Source organism: Sus scrofa, chromosome 13, assembly GCF_054392235.1.
Source record: "Sus scrofa isolate SSC_HxYL_T2T_F1_AM1 chromosome 13, Sscrofa_HxYL_maternal_Yorkshire_Landrace_v2.0, whole genome shotgun sequence".
Lineage (NCBI taxonomy): Eukaryota > Metazoa > Chordata > Mammalia > Artiodactyla > Suidae > Sus > Sus scrofa.
Genome location: NC_139395.1, coordinates 102,915,348 through 102,936,282, shown reverse-complemented (window position 1 = coordinate 102,936,282; position 20,935 = coordinate 102,915,348). Strand labels below are relative to the sequence as shown.

General features: G+C 33.9%; 1 long non-coding RNA gene across 14 annotated transcripts in view; it reads right to left on the bottom strand.

The window, feature by feature from the left end:
• The window catches only part of LOC106505376 (uncharacterized), a 675,862-nt gene that overhangs the window by 280,941 nt on the left and 373,986 nt on the right, over nucleotides 1–20,935 (bottom strand). For 13 of the 14 annotated variants that reach the window (XR_014824140.1, XR_014824144.1, XR_014824146.1 and 10 more), the window contains one exon: nucleotides 10,303–10,361. This is a non-coding gene — a long non-coding RNA (uncharacterized LOC106505376). Of the gene's footprint in view, nucleotides 1–10,302; nucleotides 10,362–11,427; nucleotides 11,530–20,935 lie in introns of all 14 variants that reach the window. The other variant, XR_014824141.1, reaches the window with a different exon arrangement.

Genomic DNA, 20,935 nt, shown 5'->3' with positions numbered 1-20,935 from the left:
GAAGTATGTGATTTAGTTTCCAAATATTTGAGGATTTTCTAGATATCATTCTATTACTGATTTATAATTTAGTTTCATTATGATCAGAGGACATAACTTTGTATGATTTACAACCTTTTAAATTTATTGAGACTAGGGATTTCCCATTGTGGCTCAGTGGTTAACGAATCCAACTAGGAACCATGAGGTTGTGGGTTCAATCCCTGTCCTTGCTCAGTGGGTTAAGGATCCGGTATTGCCGTGAGTTGTGGTGTAGGTCGCAGATGGGGCTCAGATCTGGCGTTGCTGTATCTCTGGCATAGGCCGCCGGCTACAGCTCTGACTAGACCCCTAGCCTGGGAACTTCCATATGCCCTCAGTGAGGCCCTAGAAAAGATAAATAAATAAATAAGTAAATAAATAAATTTATTGAGACTTGTTTCATAGTCTATTACATAATCTATATTGGGAAATTTTGTATTTGTATTTGTAAAGCATATTAATCCGTTGAGTGTTCAAATGTGGAAGCTTTAGTTTTTGTCGTATACACCTTTAAATTATTAGAGTGTACTTTTAGGTGCTATAATACCAATTCATGTATAATATGAGAACCTCATAGCAGAAGCTCTCCATTGCTATGCTTCCACACTTTTATGTTATTGTTGTTTCGGTTTGGGGGTTTTTTGGGGGAGGGGAGTGGCCATGCCTGAGGCATGTGGAAATTCCCAGGCCAAAGAGCAAACCTGCACCACAGCAGTAACCCAAGCTGCTACAGTGATAACACTGGATCCTTAACCATTAGGGCCCCAGGGAATCCCTGTGTTATTTTTTTTAAATGTTGCTTTACATATGGTATAAACCCAATAGTATTTTATGATGCTTTGCTTTAAAGTTTAAATGTTTAAAATATTTAAATAATAATAAATATTTGTATTGCAGTTAATATTTTTGATGTTCTTTGTTTAGACTCAGATTTTCATCTGGTATCATTTTTCTTCTGCTTGAAGAAATACCTTTTATATTTTATGTAGTGCAGGTTTTCTAGTTAAAGATTCTTTTAGCTTTAGTATATCTTTTTTTTTTTTTTTTTTTTTTTGTCTTTTTGCCATTTCTTGGGCCGCTCCCGCGGCACATGGAGGTTCCCAGGCTAGGGGTCGAATCGGAACTGTAGCCACTGGCCTACACCAGAGCCACAGCAACGCGGGATCTGAGCCACGTCTGCAACCTACACCACAGCTCATGGCAACGCCAGATCCTTAACCCACTGAGCAAGGCCAGGGAATGAACCCACAACCTCATGGTTCCCAGCTGGATTCGTTAACCACTAAGCCACGATGGGAACTCCTAGCTTTAGTATATAATAATAAGTCTTTAAATCATCTTTGGGGTTTTACTTCCTTAGAATATTTAGAATTGAGCCAATGTTCTTGCATTAAAATTAGAAAAAGATAAAATACTGGTATAACATGAGGACAGATATGTGAAAAAGCAACAAAACAGAAATAAAAAGCAACAAAATTGATAAACTTTCTTCCTTTTGTTGATTTTTTTTCTGTTTTATTTTGCATTATGGTACTTTTTCTTTGCCAGGCAGTGTTTTAAGCACCTTCAAAGTTTTCCTTTAATTTATTAAGTTTTTAAGAATATTTTCTTATTGTGGTAATATATACAACATAAAATTTGCCATTTTAATAATTTTTTTGTCCGTATCCATGACATGCAGACGTTCCAAGACTAGGAATCAAACCTATGTCATGGCAGTAACTTGAGCTAGAGCAGTAGCAACACCAGATCCTTAACCTGCTGAACTACACAGAAACACTGTATTTTAATGATTTTTAAGATAAAGTAGAATCAATTATATTTATTAATAATTAATGTTGTACAATTTCTATCACCACTAACTATTTTCAAACTTTTCAGCACCCCAAACAGAAACTCTGTACCCACTAAGCAATAATTCTCCCTGCTGCACCTCTCAGCCTCTGGTAGCAGTAGCCCCCAATCTGCTTTTTTTTTTGGTATGAATTGCCTATCCTAGATATTTGTCCTTTTGTGTATGGCTTATTAAACTTATCACAATGTTTTCAAGATTCATCCATGTAATAGTATATATCAGAACTTGATTTATTTTTGTGACTAAATAATACTCCATTTTATATGTACATATCACATTTTGTTTATCCCTTCATTTGTTCATGGACACTTGGGTTGTTTTCATATTTTAGCAGCTGTGAATAATCAATGAACACTGGTGAACAAGTATCCATCTGAGTCCATGTTTTCAATTATTCGGTATACACCTAGCAATGGAATTTCTAGGTTCTTCAGTAATTCTAACTTTTTGAGGAATCAACAAATTCATGTTTGTTTTTGAAAGATAGTTTAACTGGGCCAAGATTTGAGGTTAATAGTTTCATTTTCTTTATTTTTTTTCCTTTTTCTTTGTATTTAGATATATTGAGCTTTTTGAATCTGGGCAATTATAGTTTTCCTCAAACTTGGAAAATTTTCTACCACTATTTTTCAAATATTGTTTTTCTCTTCTCTTTCTATTCTTTTCTTCAAACACCCAATCACACAAATATTAGAACTCTTGAAATCGTTTGATTTCACTGACATGCTAGCTTGTTTGTATATTTATCTTTTCTTCTCTGTGCTTCATTTGAGTCATTTCTATTGCTATATCTCCAAGATTAATAATTTTTATTCTGCAATGCCAAATCTACCTTTAGTTTTACCCAGCATATATTTAATTTCAGGCATGACAGTTTTTACCCCTGGAAGTTAATTTGAGTCTTCTTAATATTTTTTATGTCTTCACCTAATATGGTAAGTCTTTTGTCTAGTTTCTTGACTATAAGGAATTCAGTTATAAAAACTGATTTAAAGCTCTTGTTGGCCAATTCTGTCATATAGATCATTTCTGGGTGTGTTTCAATTTATTGCTTGTGTCCTCATTAAGGGTCATATTTGTCTGCTTCTCACATACCTAATAACTTTTATTTAATTCCAGACTTTGTGAATATTGTCCTATTGTTAATGTTTATTCTGGGAATTGGAAATAATTCTTAGAGGTTATGCTTTTATCTTTATAAAGTAGGATCAGAATAGGGTTTAGTTTAGTGCTAACTTTGTCCTACTATTGAGACTAACTTAAATTCTTCTGCTTTTTGTTTGTTTGTTTGTTTGTTTTTTGCTTTTTTTGGCAGCACCTGTATCATACAGAATTTCCCCTGCTGGAGGTTGAACCTGCCCCATAGCAGCAACCCAAGCCATAGCAATGACAATGCCAGATCCATAACTTGCTGAGCCACCAGGGAACTCCAAGACTAACCTCTTCTGAATACTCTATCTAATGCACTATGAATAATCATTTTTTCAATCACAATTATCATTGGAACAGACAATATTCCCAGTCTTTTGGATCTCTGGATTGTTTCCTCTAATCATTCTGGCAATTCTTTCACTCACCTCAAGTCATTTTCTCACACACAAGTACTGATCAGAACTCAGCCAAATCCTCCAGGGGGCTCCTCTGAAGGGCTCTGACATTTTCTCTGTGGACTCTCCCCTCTACTGGACTTTTCTCCCATAAGGTAGCTGTGAATTTCCTATACTCCCAGCAAGCTCCTATGAATTCAAGGAACTACTCCTATTTACCACCCACTACCCACTTTAAACTGCAACCTGGAAAATCCCAAATGCTAAGTAGAAGCAATTATAATGCCAACCTCATTTATTTCTCATTTCGTAGTGAGGGATCACTGTCCTTTATTGTCTGATGTCCAGTGTTTGGAGAATTGTTTCATATATTTTGTCTAGTTTTATGTTTGTTTCAGATGGGATGGTAAATCCAGTTTCTATTATCCCATCTTGTCTAGAAACAGAATTCAGACCCTATATTTTCTTTTTCAAGCCTTACTAAAATTATCTCTTGAATGGTTATACAAGGAAAGACACATGCAATTGGAAGGCCTTAATAAGCCCTATTATATAATGGAGTCTAACATTCTAACACTTGATAAAAATGGAAAAAAAAGTTTAGAAAGGACAACTATATCTTCAATATTTTAGGGATTAATATATCCATTAGTGGATGAATTTTAATCATTTGGCTATTTTTCTATGACCATATATTGAGTGTCTAGAATTGTCCAGGCATAGTCCTAGACTCTGTCTATACAAAAATAAATGGAACATACTTCACTCTCTTGAGAGATTCACATTGTAATCCAGTAGCCAGACATGTAAACAGGTAATAATAGTACAACTACTAAGTTGTATAGTCAAGCCACATTCAAAATATATATTCTCATTCAAGGCACAGAGCCCTAAAGACCATGGCACATCAAAGGAACTATAAATGGTTTAAACTTTATTTATTTTTTTATTTTTTTGCTTTTCAGGGCCACACCTGAGGCATATGGAAGTTCCCAGGCTAGGGGTAGAATTGGAGCTACAGCTGCCAGCCTATACCACGGCCACAGCCACGCAAGATTCAAGCCTTATCTGAGACCTAAACCACAGCTCTCAGCAATGCTGGATCCTTAACCCACTGAGCAAGTCCAGGGATCAACCCACATCCACATGGATACTAGTCTGGTTCGTTAACAGCTGAGCCACAAAGGGAACTACTGAATGGTTTACACATTAATAGAAAGGACATATAGGAGAAAAGCATACAATGAGATTCAAAAGGGAGAGAGAATTCAAATAAGAAAAATCTTAAATAGGCCTTGCTTATGCACAGAGGAAAATGAAAGCTTTTCGGTAGAGGCGTGCTATGATCAAACTTTCACATTACATTAACCCCTCACCCACCAGAAGAAGTATCAACTAGATTAACAGGAATCAAATTTATTCCCTTGGGCCAGATCCAGCTCACTATTTGTCTTTTCGTGAACATAGACAGGCTTGCTTGTTTACCTATTGTGCTACCATGATAGACATAACTCGTTACAACTGAAGCCATATGTCCTGCAAAGTAGACCGTATTTACAATTGAAGACTTTACAGAAAAATTTTGCCAACCTATGGATTAGAGCCAGTCAAGAGTGATTTCAGAAACTAATTAGACATGTTCTAGCAATAATTCTAATGAGGCACTATAAGAGCCTGACATTTAACAGGGTTTCTCGAGTGCTTAGCATTATTGGACCACAATGTTCACCATTTCCTTCAGCACTAAATCAAAATCAGGAGGCATTTTGTTAACCACCAACTGGTATCTACGAATAAAGCAGTATGTGGGCAAAGCAGTGTATGGATCGACAGCACTGTTTTATTTGCTCAGCAATGCCTTTCTTGAGGCATGCGGGCTTGTGTGCTCTCAGAAATGAGCCTGAAGCACCTTCTCCAATCTACATCATGGCTCATAAAATAATAATTCTTCTTCTCCTGTAATTTAGGTGTTTGGAAATGAATATAATAATAAGTTATTATATCTTTCCCTGCTCATAAATTAAGAATGGATTTCCCCTTGGTAGGTTTCATCCAACTGCAAGTCAAAATCTCTTCTTCACACTCAATGTAGTGTTTCTCTTCCTGATCCGTTGCTTATTTTATGGATATACAAAGCCAAATGGTGTCATTTGATAAAGAAATTTTGCCAACAGCTTGCCTCGCTTTCTTCTGAGCACAATATTTGTCACTTTGCAGATGGTTTTATATGCTTCTTGGCAATGCATGACTTGCAAATGGTTTTACTATAAAGAAAATAGTCAAATTTGATTATTTTCTATTTTAGCAGGAAAATTGATCAATTTCTTGCTAAAAAGTATGAATTTGTGATTGTTCTGCAGATATTTACCAGGGAGGTCATTCTGGTTTTAAAAACACATTAAAGTTTCCATAACTTTAGGTCACTATTTAATCATACTTTATTTTTTTATTTATTATTATTTTTATTTTTATTTATTTTTTTGCAACACCTATGACATGTGGAAGTTCCAGGGCCAGGGATAAAATCCAGGTCACAGCAGCAACCTGAGCCACAGGAGTGACAACACCAGATCCTCAACCTACTGAGCCACCAGGGAACTTTAAATCATTCCTTATAACAGAGGATTAAGATGGTCTCTAGTTGGTCAAATAAAAGCCAGTTTTCAGATATTAAGTGTTACAGTTCAACCCCGTTTCCTTTTATCACTTTCTTCAGAGACATCATGAAATATTCTCTTATCTTACACATACAACGTTACATTTTACAATTTCATTGGAGTATTATTAAATATTTAACTATGGCATTATTCTGAACAGTGCTAGTTGATTTTCAAGACTTGCTTTTCAATGACCAACTTTTGAGCCATTTATAATACAAAAAAAAATTTAGGGACCTAATACAAATATAATTTATTTACATTTATAATTTACAATGATATGAAAAAATTAAAAGTTAAAAACAAATATAATTTATTTATATTTATAATTTACAATTATATGAAAAAATTAACCAAGTGAGCTGCTTCCTGAAATATCAGTGCAGCTGGGTAAACTGATAAACACATCTTTTTCAGTGCCTTCATCATCTTTTAATACAATAAAGATTACTAAGCAGATACCAGGATTTTTATGATGATCTTAATCGGCTTGCTTTTTTCAAGTTTCTCAAATATATGTGCAAAAAAAGTTGTGTAACAACTTTTTCTGCCAAGACTGCTAAACTCTCTGTGGACCACTTGATCAATTGACCATTCTTTTAGAACTACAGTCATAAATTGTGGTTAATATGCCAGCAACAAATAAAAATATATAAAAAGCTTATTCAACTCTTTGGCCAAACTGCCATATATTTTAAACTTAAGTGAGAAAATGTATACAAATTGCACTTAGTGAAATATAATAAGAACTATGAAATAAGTTCATAGAGTTAAGATCATGTATAACACCATTTATATATTTATTTCCAGCTCCATTCTACAGAAGGATTTAAAGAAGTCTACATAAATACCAGTGATACAAAAGGATGATATTAATGGCCAAAGGACTCTGATTGAAGGAAAAATGTGATTAAGATTTTTAAAAGCCTATGAGAAAGGTTAGCATGCAAAAATGCACAGTTAATGTTCCTATCCAGTTAAGAATACTGGTCATGAACTTGGCTCAAATCTCCTGATAGCTAAAACAAAATGATGGCATTATTTATGTGAAAGTATTGTTAATGAATTATTAAATATTCAAATAAGGATGCCAGAAATCTCTCTCTCTCTCTCTCTTATCGAAATCCTGTGGACAGACTTCTTCTCATATACTCCTATAGTAATTGTGCTATTTTTATATTCATTTGTTTATTAATATTACATTCCATATTATAATTAATACATGCCAAATGAACCATTCATCTGTTATCACCCTCTACAGGCTTAATTTGTCAATTTTAAAATTTATTACTCAAGTTTTAAGACATTGTAAGATAAGCAACATGAAGTACATATCTAATAAAAGACTCTATTGATAAAAATTACAGATTTGTGTTAGGCTCTAAGAAAGTTATTTAGAGGAAGCCAGACTTTTCATTTTGAATTATTTCCCATTATAAATGATTAGTGATATTTCTCTTCATATATATGAGTATGCAATATTTTCATAGTCTCATAAATATGCTTTAATACTTCTTCGGAATGAATTATAGCAAAACAAAATTCTAAAGAAGATATGATTATTAAACTGATTCTTAACACAGATGAATTTAAAAAACTGTCAGTCAAAAATTTGATTAATTCAAGTGATAATTTTATACTCGGGCCTCCAAAATTACCTGCTTTTTGGCCATATATACTTTGTCATCACTTTTAAGTACAACATTAACAAAAATATTCAGGGAGTGCCTGTCATGGTTCAGTGGTTAACGAATCCGACTAGGAACCATGAGGTTGTGGGTTCGATTCCTGGCCTTGCTCAGTGGGTTAAGGATCTGGCGTTGCCATGAGCTGTGGTGTAGGTTGCAGATGTGGCTCGGATCCCGCATTGCTGTGGCTCTGGCGTAGACCAGCAGTTACGGTTCCGATTCGACCTCTAGCCTGGGAACCTCCATATGCCACAGGAGCGGCCCAAGAAATGGCAAAAAGATGACAAAAAAAAAAAAAAAAATATATATATATATATATATATATACAGAAAAGTGCTACCAGTAAAAACAGGTAAGAGAAGTACTCACTGACATCCAGTTGTTAATTATTTGGTTGAGCAGAGAATACATAGATACTTAATTATAATAAAACAGAAATAATTGAGTACACTTGATTATCATTTAACTCCTAAGATAGAGGTTCTGCTGATTAGCTCTATCACAAACTAAAAGCAATGGATGCAACACAGTGTCTATATACCTTCCCATTTAAAAGACTCATATGTAAAAACAGAAACATTGAAATTTCGTAGCCAAAGGAATGTGCCTCTGAGTATGGGAAAAACTCTATAGCCAAAGATTGCAAAGAATTATGATATTTAGAAGTTCTGGTGCAAAATCTTACACTAATAATTCTGAAAGCTCCTTTTGCCGATATACCTATCAGCTGTATATATAACTTGTAGCTTTGATAAGATGCATTAAAACATTAATAATTTCACATGTATAAGGTTAAATTCAGAATGTATCCTAATAGGCCCTTATAGGTTATTTTTTTTAATATTAAGAACAAGAAGCAGTATGTTAGTAATTAAGTAAATATTATAGTAAGCATAGCTTATACTTGAAGCTTATCACTCCCCAGGGAACATATATTTAATTTGTGGTCATGATGATAACAACCTAATAAACTTCACATCTTTCAGGAGAGCATTATAAACTTCAAAGAAGACAAAACAAGAATATATGAGTAAAAGTACATCCTTAGCCTTTCATTAGGCAAAATGAGCATGAGTCCTGGCCCAGCATGGCTTCCAAAGTTAGCACTCCCAACTACAAAGCAAATGTATGCAGAGAAATGTACAACAAAAGACATAGCTTTTAAAGCTGCAGTTGAGTTTCCACAAATGTTGCTTACAAAAGCCACCATTCTCTATATTAACAAAAAGTTGTGGATCCGTTCTTCACTAAATCCTCTTTTCTTGCATAATCCACCTTGTGCACTTTAGCTTGAGTGTGTTTTATCTGATCTAATCCTGAGCTCATTCACTCTCAGATAGAAGCAACAGGATTATTTCACACTTAAACGAGGTCCAATCTTTATGTGATTCCTAAGAGGACACCTGGCTGATGCAGAATTTAAGCAAAAGATTAACCAGGTGCTCAAGCCACATAATGATTTCAAATATAATAACAGTTTATGATAAAAAGAATTACTGTCAGACCATATCAAAGATGCATTTTAAAATCCTCATATTAAGGTTTAAACAAGTCTATCATGTAGATATTTTATGCATATAATGTTTACACACCTACTGCATTAGAGTAGTCATTTCTTGAAAAGAATCTACATTCTATTGGGAATTTTATGACTCAAAGAAAGTTTTCACATTTTCATTCATGTCTTTCTTTCATATTCAGGACATACACAGATTAAAATGGGTTGAGTAGGACTAGGCTTTGTGGCTTAGCAAATTACTCCCTGATTTTTTTCTTTTAATGCAGTGGACAAGAAAGCTCAATAGAAAATCATCTAAGCCCCTGTGAAGCTAGAAAACATGGATTAGTATGAAGTCTAGCTTCCACAGCTTGGCCCCACATGACCATTACATTTATACAAACACTCACTCACACACACACACACACGCTATGTACGCGTATATATAATGTTATGTGTAATATATAGTATACATGTATGTATATTAGTATAGGTGTGTATGTTGTGAACATATATATTTTATATTTGTTGAGTGAGTACATACATATGTTTCCTATGGGTCTCAGATGCTGGCTTACCATTGCCAATGTTGTTAAGACTCAAATTCACTTTAAATACAGCTTTCTGATTCCAGAGTCTGTAAGCATCTTAAGTATACAAAAATTAAGTTAAAGCCAGTCGAAGCTATAGAAATACTTTTTTGAGTATAAAAGCTATACAATTGTTATATATTTTTCTATTCGAAATTTGTATAGATATTTTTTAAAAGGAAGAAATTGTCAAAGACACTTAAAAATGGAGGATAATAGCAACAGTGATATATATCTTGTAGAGTACCTCTTCATTTTTATATCTACATCAGAGAAATGGAATGCGAATGATAAGTGGGAATGATTGGAAAGTATAATAGCAATGTTTTGCTGGATATTTTAATAATAAAAATTCATAAATAAAATTAAGCATTCAAATAACTGAAAAGCCAATTCCATGTAGCAATAAAGTGGATCAAAATGCTATCTCTTTGAATGTTACTCACCAAAATCATCTCTCAAATGATTAAAACTTCTTGATCTCCCTGAGGCTCAGTTTCTTTACCTGCAAAATGAAGGAGTTAGATTAACTCTTAATTCCCTTTTATTCTAATGTTATTCTCAAATAAATAAAGATTGTTATATTTTACTGGTGGACAAATACATTCCATATATTTATACTTCCAGTATTTTAGAATGATACATTAATTAATGAATCTCCTAGGAACAAATAAATTTCATAGCAGAGTTAACAGAGGTTTTGAAACAACTTAAAGTAGAAAATTGACCGAACACTGTACATCAGCCTTAATGAAAAAAATAAAAATCATTATAAATGAAAAAAATATTTATATTATTTCTTTCTATATGGTTTTTGTAGACAAAAAAATAAATAGATCCATATAATACTCAATAAACCATTTAAATGATTATTAAAAAAACAACTTAATAAATTTTGATGAGCCAAGTTTTTTGTGATCATTCAGTGCAGTAATTTGATGTCCTCTAAGCTGGTGTGAGTACAGATGTACAGAACATAAATAAGGACAATCACACCTTCAGGAAAAATGTTCAAGTATAGTTATCTTACCAGGTTATAAAATGAAATTATATTACAGGATTTGAAGTGCATACTGTATTACTTATACAAAAATTTTCAAAACTAATTTTGAAAAATTTATCAGAGAAAATGTGAAAACTAAAGGCTAAGTTTACCATGCCAATTATTTAATCACCTTAATCATTCCAATTAAAAAAAAAATCACCGATCTTTTTCTTTGGCAATACATTGGTAACAGTTTACCTTTTGTATAACTTCATCATATTGACACAACAAAGAAGATACATATCAAAAATAGGATAAATATGGGAGTTCCCATTGTGGCTCAGTGGGTTAATGACCTGATGTCTCCATGAGGATGTGGGTTCAATCTCTGGCCTCGCTCAGTGGGTTAAGAATCCAGCGTTTCTGTGAGCTGTGGTGTAGGTTGCAGATGGCTCGGATCCCATGTTGCTGTGGCTGGCAGATGCAGCTCCAACTCAACCCCTTGCCAGGGAACTTCCATATGCTGCTGGTGCAGCTGTAATAAGAAAAAAAAGAGGATAAATATTTACAAAATTAATCATCTTACTTAAAATGAGTGATGGTTACATTTTCATCAAGCATGGCCACTTGTCATTGGCTGTCATTGGCATTAGTTGGGTCTGGCCTCTTCATTTTATTAATCATTAAGCTAGAAAATATATATTTTAAATAAAATTAAAATTCAAGTACATAACTTATTGCAATGGAGTCAAACTTGGGCATAGATAACTTAGATTTTCATTAGTGAAATGGGGGTGGAATAAAAATGAATTTTAGGTGTATAGAAGGGAGCACTAAAATATGAAATGAACTTAGAATGACATTTTAAAAATGTATAGAGGCTGGGGAAGAAGAGTTGCTTATATTGTCTAAAGATACATCAGTGAAACATAATTGGTTAGAATATAATAGGAAAAATAAGTTCTCCCAATACAGAAGGCACTCTGTGTATACACTTAATCATGTCACTGTCTCCTGGTAGATATTATGTTAATAATAGCTAAACATTTGTTTGCTGATTATTACTAGTTTGATACAGTACAAACATTTTGCACATATTATCTTATTAATTCCCAGACCTCCTTAAAGAGGAATTAAAGTATTATTCTCCCTTTTTTACAGATGAAGAAACTCAGAATGAATGAAGCTAAATATCTTGCCTCATGGTAAGTGTAGATCCTTTTTACACTTCATTCATCAAACTATGCAGCATTTCCAGGGAACACTGTTGCAGTTTTCCTGTAGGCTAAGAAGATCTCTTCCAATCTACACAAAGCTACTTGAGTCCATAAAAAGTTACTTTTGCCAAAGCTACTGTCAGTTTACCAGAAGCAGTGGTAGACTTCTATTAACATTTAGTTCGTTAAACTACCCATAAAATACCTCCTCTAATTTTGTTCATACCTTTGTTTCATTTCATTATTTTATTAATAACATAGAATAACAAAATAAAATAAACAAAAATTACCCAACACAACAAAAAGGTTATGTTTTATAACAGTTGCCAGATAAAATATAGGATGATCAGTTAAATTTCAATTTCAGATAAACATAAAGACTTTAACTGGATGTTCTGTTTTTATTTGTAAAATATAGAAAACAGTTTTTATGTTTAGATTTTTATGTTTAGTTTTTTATGTATTAGTTTCCTATTGCTACTGTAATAAATTACGACTAATTTAGTGCCTTAAGACAACACAAATTTATTCTTTCATAGTTCTGGAGGTCAGAAGTCTAAAACTAAGGTATTGGCAGAGCCATGTTCCTCTGGAGGCTTCAGGGGATGGTCCATTTCCTTGCCTTTTCTAGCTTCTGAAGGTTGCCCATTTTTCTTGTCTTGTGGCTCCTTCCTCCAAGTCCTCCCGGTCCTTTCATATCCTCTACATACCATCTTTCTCTCTTCTCTGAACTCCTGCCTCCCTCTTAAGATAAAGTTGAGCCCAGCTGAATAATCCAAAGATTGGAGGGTAATTCTTCTATTATAAGATCCTTAATTTAATTACATCTGCAAATTTCCTTTTGAATGTAAGGTAACATATTCACAGGTTCTGGAATTTATGATGATGAGGGGCATTCAAGTTTAAGTTATTTCTGAAACTTGCTAAAATACTTCATCTGTTTCCAAACTAACTATTGTTTCTTGTATCCCATTGCTGCTTCTGAGGTTACTTTTTTCTTTTGTGGAATTGGATGTTTTACTAGGTCTTTCATTAAGGTTTTATGGGTGGTCAAGTCTCTTAGTCTATGTGTACTAGAAAATGTGTTTTCATTGCTGCCTATTCCCTCATACTTTGTGTTTGACCATGCTATCTATGATTTACTCTAGGGAGCTATGCCTGCCTCAGCCCCTCTTAGGATGGGATGTGATTCAGACCTGATCAGTCAGACTATTGTACTTTCCTGATTAGGCAGGTGTTCTATCAGTACCAAAAAGTTGCTATGATATTTTCATGGGATTATTGAAGGAGATCCATCCTTGAGGGATCTAAACCAAAGATGGCTACCATCTTGAAAAGAGAAACTATCTAATAAAACTCTAGAGAGCAGGAATGAGAGATGGAAAGAAACATTGCTTGTGCTCCTAGATTAAGCTACTTGTGAAGCCAAATCTTTCCCGAGACTTTTCAATTAGGAGAATCAATAAATTTTCCTCTTTGTTTAAGCAGTTTGCCTAAGTTTCTGGTCACTTGAAATAGAAAGAAACCAATAAACACATTAAAATAATTATTATGCTGATATATTTTGTAATATTTTATAACAACCATGTGTTCACTTTAAGTGAGGGAAAATATTAAAATTTGGAGACCCATAACATTGATTTATCTCCCTGGCATGGCCACAGAAGAAATACTGTTAAGTTCTAATGAACAAAAGAAAATTTTAAAAAATGGAAAGCATCAAGCTTCCTTTAGGCAATAACTCCTAGCTCATCATGATCATATTTGCCAATTTGGCCTCCATTTGCCCCAGCCTTATTTTATAACCTACTCCTTTGAGTTTCTTCAACCACAGCAGTGACAACACTGAATCCTTAATCCTTTGTCCACTTGGGAACTCTGTTGTCTAGTAATTTTGACTGCCAAAAGTTGATCCTTTAGGGAAGATCATGGTAACAATGGTCCTTGAGGTTCCAGATTTTAATTTGAACCATTTGCTTCTGCCCTCTATACTAGAAAATGCTTTATGCTACATTAAAAAAGTCTTTGGTTTACATTTTGTTTCCTTGAATATCTTAAATATATTACTCCATTGACTGTGGGTTTAAAGAGTTGCTGTAAAAAGTTCTGATAGCAATTTAATGTTATTTCACCTCTAAGTCACATAATTATTTTGCCTAAATGCCTACAGGATATTTTCTTTTCTCTGAAGTCTGAAATCTTAGAGTTCATTTTGATGTTGGCCTTTCTGGACTGATATTGGCAGGTACAAAATGTACTCTTTCAATATGTAGTTTCAAATCTGTGTGTTTATTTCTAGAAAAATGTATTGTGTTAGTTCTTAATAGTGCTTCTGTTTCCTTGCTGTGGTTTGTTCCTCAGGGATTCCAATATTTACCTTACCTCTATTTTGCCTATCTTCATGATTTGTCTCTTTCTTTCAAAATTGTTTTAGTCTGCATCTTCATTTCCTTTCGATGTCTAACATTTTCCTTTTTTGAACATTTTAATTATCTGGAGGCATGATATACTTTTGGTTACTGTTTTATTTCAAATAGCTTATTCTTAATTTCTAAAATAAATTTCTTCTCATATTTAAAATTTTCCACTTACTTATATCAGTGATTTCTGAATTTTTCTAATTCATGTTTAGATTGTTCTTTCATGTCTTGATTCATTTTCTGAATGTCTTTTAGTTTATTGTTGTTAAGTATGCCAATACAGCATGCTTTCCTTGTCTTTAGGAATGTTTTGCTACTCTTTTTCACTCTTTTTATTGTAACTTTGTGTGATATATTACCTTGATATGCTTCTGTTGCCTATTTTTATTTTTATTTCCAGAATGAGATTTGGTGCAAATAGTTAGGTAACTTCAAGAGTTCCATATGATGTAAACTAAAATACATGAAAATAAATAGAAGTACTTAAGACGTATAAACAAGGTGGTATGCATTAAATACAAGTGGGTGGTTGCTTGTGGAAAGAAGGAGAATAGGAATGGAGGCAGAAATAAGGAGAATGAAAACATGAGTAAGACAAGAACAAGGCTTCGTGTGGACAAAAAAATGATCTTTTATGAAGTGAGGAATATCATTATTTTCATCTTCTGCACATGAGGTCCCCTCCATGACAAAAGGTTTATGGAAAGAATGTAATTCTACCACTTAGAGAGAAACACTGAGAATATTTTGAAATATTAAGAAAAAATTTGTGTGTGTGTATTCTTCAATGTTCATACTTTGGGTCTCTGTAGCATGTGAAACCCGCAATTCTAATTACTCTATATAGCTCATGTGTTCTCATTTGGCATTACCTTATTTTGGAGTTTTGAAATTCAGGTTTATGTTATCATTTTGTGTCAAGAATAATTTTCTTATGAATTTTAACTTACTTTGAAGGAAGATGTAATAGTTTTGAACACACGTCATTATGGTGTGTTTTCATTGCCTTTCGGAAAATTTTCATTTTTCTGCTACTCCTTTTCATTTTTCTTACTGTAACATTTTATGGTTATTTGACCTTGCTACATTTCTGTTGCTTATTTTTATGTGAATTTATTTTATCTGTATTTTTAGAATGAAGCTTGGTGCACATATCTTGCTGACTTCAAAGAACACTCCATTGATGTAAACTAAAAATGCCTTTTGAAGTATACCTTAAAAACCATGATTAATAATAACTGTATAGACACTTTTTGTATGTTGGTACAATAATTTATTTAACATTTGTTATTTAAAATTTATGTCATAAAAATTCATGATTAACTCCATTTTTTGCTATTATATATAAGGCTGTGACTGGCATTTTTGTACATGGATATTGGTCCAAGTAACTAATTAGTGCTTCAGGATGCATTTGTAGAAACTGAATTATAGTTTATAGACCATGTAAATCCACATTACTAGTTAAAAGGGTAAAAGTTTATAAAAATATTAGAAGGTATGAAAAAGTTTATTTCACCAGTCATCAATAATTTGTCAATTTGTTAGGTTAAAATTGTATCTTCATTTTAATAAAGATTTCTCTGATGAAGAAAGAAGTTGAATTTAATCATATTTTATTTGTGTTTTGAATGTCTTCTAGCTGGAATTATCTTTTTTAAAAAATTATTTTTTAAGTTATTTTTCACCCTCAGAGCACCCCAAATGTTTTCAGTCTTCCTATCTCACTTAATGGCACTTCCACCCATCCAAGTCCTATGCAATGAACCCATGACTCTTCCTTTTTTTTCGGCTGCATCCATGGCATGCAGAACTTCCCCACATGTTCATTGTAGCTCTATTCACAATAGCCAAGACATGGAAACAACCCGAATGTCCACTGACAGATGATTGGACTAGGAAGATGTGGTATACACAATGGAATACTACTCAGCCATAAAAAAGAACAGAATAATGCCATTTGCAGCAGCATGGATGGAACTAGAGACCCTCATACTGAGTGAAGTAAGTCAGAAAGAGAAAGACAACTACCACATGATATCACTTATATCTGGAATCTAATATAAGGCACAAATGAACCTTTCCACAGAAAAGAAAATCGTGGACATGGAGAACAGACTTGGGGTTGCCAAGGGGGAGGGGAAGGGAGTGGGGTGGTTGGGGAGCTTGGGGTTATTGCCTTTGGAATGGATTAGCAATGAGATCCTGCTGTGTCGCCCTGGGAACTATGTCTGGTCACCCATGATGGAGCATAATAATGTGAGAAAAAAGAATGTATACATGTATGTGTAACTGGGTCACCATGCTGTACAGTAGGGAAAAAAATTGTATTGGGGAAATAACTATTAAAAAATAATAAAATAAATAAATGAGTTCCCAGTGCCAAGGATCCAATCCATGACGCAGCAGCGACTCCAGCCACTGCAGTGACAGTGCCAGATCCTTAACCTGCTGTGTTGCAAGAGAACTCCCCAATGACTCTTCTTTGATTCCCACTGTCCATTGTCATTTACATTTAATCCTTTCCCAAGTTCTCTAGGTTATATCTCAAAAAAAAAAAAAATCTAAGCTGAAATCTGCCCACTTGTCTCCATCTCCACTGTTGCCATTTTAATCTAAGCTACCTGGTCTCTGAGTTTCTATGCCCCCTCTATCCATTCTCCATACTGCAGACACAGAGATGTTAGACAAATACAGTTTGAATTTAGTTCTTTATGCATAGAAAGCCTCTCCAAAACACAAGGTATTCTACTAGCTCTTTTATGACATCCTTATTGGATTCTAATAGATTGTGTTTTCATCATTATTCTTTTCTTGAAGTATAAAAATTCTGGTTTGGTATTTTTCCTTTAATATAAGAATTAACCTCTTGTAAATTTCCTGGTGAAAAAGCCTTTTTAAATTTTTATTATAACTAATTGAGAACTTATTGCATTGTGGTCTGATAAAGTTTGTTTTTCTGTTTGTAAGTTATTTGTAAACTAATATCAACTAATTTTAATAGACATTTATGCATACTTGAAAACAAGGTATATTTTGTGCTATCAGGATAAAGCACTTATTATATATATATGTAGACTCTATCTTATGGTTTTCTGGTCTTCTATGTCCTTACTAACATTTTGTTCTCTTGATTTATCTAGATCTGAGCAAGGTGTGCTAAAGTTTCCTATTTTTAATATGTGTCTGTTTCTCCTTTCATCTCCTAACGTTTCTGCTCTATGAAAGCTCTACTGGTATTTGGTGAATAGATATTAATATCTTCATTGTGAAGATAGCCTTTAGCATTACAGAGTGTCCTACTTTGTATTGTTGAATTCTTCTGGCCTGAATTCTACCTTGTTTTAGATCAAGATCATGGCCCCTGCTTTCTTCTTACTTGCCTTTACTTGATATATTTTTGCTCATGCTTTTATCTTTAGTCTTTTCAATTCACTTTATTTTAGGTGAGTCTTTTGCATAGAGCATAAAGTTGAATTTTGCTTTCTTAGTCAATCTGAAAATCTTTTTCTTATATTATGTAAGTTAAGCCCACTAATAGATTTTGATGCAATTAATAGAGTTGGTCTCAGTTTGATAATAGAGAATTATGTTTTATAATGTCTATGTACATGTATAGCAATTTGATTTGCTATCTTTCCTCTTATTATTTCTGTTGCTATTTGTGAAGGTCTGGACTCTTTTTCTCATGTTTAGCTTTACATGAATACCACCCTCTAATACTTTTAATCACAACTTTTGTTCTGAAATTATTTGTTTCTTTCTACTAATGTCAGGAGGTACCTACTTCTTTTCCTCTCTTCCTCTTTAATGTAATCTTAGTGGTGATGTTTGTTTGGCAAAATACACTCAAGCTTCAAGTTCTTCATTTATGAATTTTAAATATTTTTTATCCCTAATACTAGTTGGTCAGTCAGCAGGTTAGTTCTACTCTCCAATTAATATGTTCTTCTCCTTTAACTTTTCAATTGGTTGCATTATTTCTTCAACATCACAGCCTGTAATATGCACACAGCATTTGGCATTTTTATCTATATCTTTTAGGTTTTAAATGCTTACTGCCATATCCCCACACCTTATGAAGTGGTTTCTCCAGATATTATGTTTTTCTGAAGCTCTTTCTGTAGGAGATTCCTCAGGAAATGTTTATCAGAATAAATTATTTCAGATATTGCATATTTATGACTATTTGTAGCCCTTGTACTAAAAGGATATTTGGCTGGGTATAAAAATTTTGGCTCTTATTTCCTTTTTTTGCATACTTAAACTATAATTTTCATTGTTTTGTAAAAATATTGCTGCTGAGGAATTTGGTGCTCAGTTTCTTTCCCTTATTTGTTGCTTGACTTGTATGTGTTTGCTGGGGGTGGGTGGGTGTGGAGGTTGGGGTGTGTGTCTGGATTTCCAAAGGTAATTTTTCCTTATCTTTTAAGTCTAATAGCTTTGCTATGCTGTGTTTTGGTATTGATTGCACTAGTTCTGAATGGAGCAGGAACCTATGGCGCTTCCCCCCATGACCTTTTGTCTGTAGAAAAATTTTAGCCAAAAAATAAATTGAATCGAGGAAGTGAGAAAATGCAGAAACAAAGGGAAACATTCAAATAAGACTACATAATAATAGTTTAGTCATTAAATAAAATTAAGGACTTTTAGTCCCTCCTGAAGAGCTATAGATAATATTCTAAGCCATGACATTTGAGCTGCTTTGTAGATATTGAAACTCCTACCAGGTGGAAGATGTTAACTACATGATGAACAGACTAGACATAACATAAGCCACCACATTTCTGAGAACTAGCCTCGAAGAAATGGGAACAAACCAGCCCTGGAACTGAAGATTAATTGTACTTAAAACAATCAAGATGATGCTAGTAAGACCACTGTATGACCAATTTCAAGATGATTGTCAGAGCTGACTCTGCTGTTTCTGTACATAGACCCCTCCCTCTGCCTGTGAACACCTGAAGCTCCCTTTTAAATGCTCTTTCTCACTGATTGTCAGTAAGGGGAGTCAGCCTTTGGACACGAGTCTGCCCTCTTCTCACAGTTGCCAGCCTTTGGAGTAAAGCAAACGTTCCTTTTCACCAGCAATGGTATTGCCTTTTGAGGAGCAAGCAGCTGGACTCCATTTTGGTAAAAATTAAAAAGACTTTGGCTTGTGCTCTGAAATAGGAAGGGATTACAGAGTTTGGAAAACAAGGAATGTCATGATTTGGCTTATATATCCAAAAGGCTACTCTGGTAACTGTGTTGAGAATTAATGACAAAAGAAGGAAGGTTGGAAATAAGAAGCCCAGTTGGGGAGCTACTTCAGTAATCCAGGTAAGAGGTGATGGTGGCTTGACCAGATGGCAGCAATGAAGTGGAACAAACTAGTCAGTTTATAGGTAGAACAGAATTTTCTGATATATTAGGTATGTAACACAAGACAAAGAATCAGGGATGGCCCTAACATTTTTAGCCTGAGCAACTGGTAGAATGACCAACTTATTCTGGTTTGCTAAGGACTTTCCTACTTTTAGCAATGAAAGTCCTTCATTCTGAAAACTACTTCACCTCTCAGAAAACTGGGATGGGTGATCGTCCTTGCAATGGAATGAAAAGCATTGCCATTCTCTGAAGCTATTAAGTAGCTTTCTATTTTTGTAGGAAGATCAGAGTACAGTTTTGATAAGTTTTATTTATCTAGTAGATCTCTAAGTGGAGATGCTCAGCAACCACTTGCTGAGCAAGTGGTTGGTTTACACATCTGGACTTCAGGAGAGTGCTCTGAGCTGGACATATAAGCTTGAGAGTTCCTGACCTAGAAATAGTGTTTAAAGTACTGAATCTGTACTAGGTTATCAAGAGAATATATGTAGATGGGAAAAACAATATTAAGAAGTTCAAAAAAGCAGAAGGCATAATTCTCCCAGACTTCAGGTAATATTACAAAGCTACAGTAATCAAGACAGTGTGGTACAGGTACCAAAGAAGACACCCAGATCAGTGGAACAGAATAGAGAACCCAGAAATAAACCCAGACACCTACAGTCAATTAATCTTCAACAAAGGAGGCAAGAATATAAAATAGGAAAAAGACAGTCTTTTCAGTAAGTAGTGCATGTAAATCAATGAAACTGGAACACACCCTCACACCATGCACAAAAATAAACTCAAAATGACTTAAATACTTAAACATAAGACATGACACCATAAAACTCCTGGAAGAGAACATAGGCAAAACATTTTCCAACATCAATCTTACAAATGTTTTCTCAGGTAAGTCTCCAAAGGCAATGGTAATAAAAGCAAAAGTAACCAATGTGACCTAATCAAACTGACAAGCTTTTGCACAACAAAGGAAATCATAAAAAGAAAACAAAAAGATAACTTACAGAATGGGATAAAATAATTTTGAATGATGCAACTGACAAGGGCTTAATCTCTAAAATATGCAAATGACTTATACAACTCA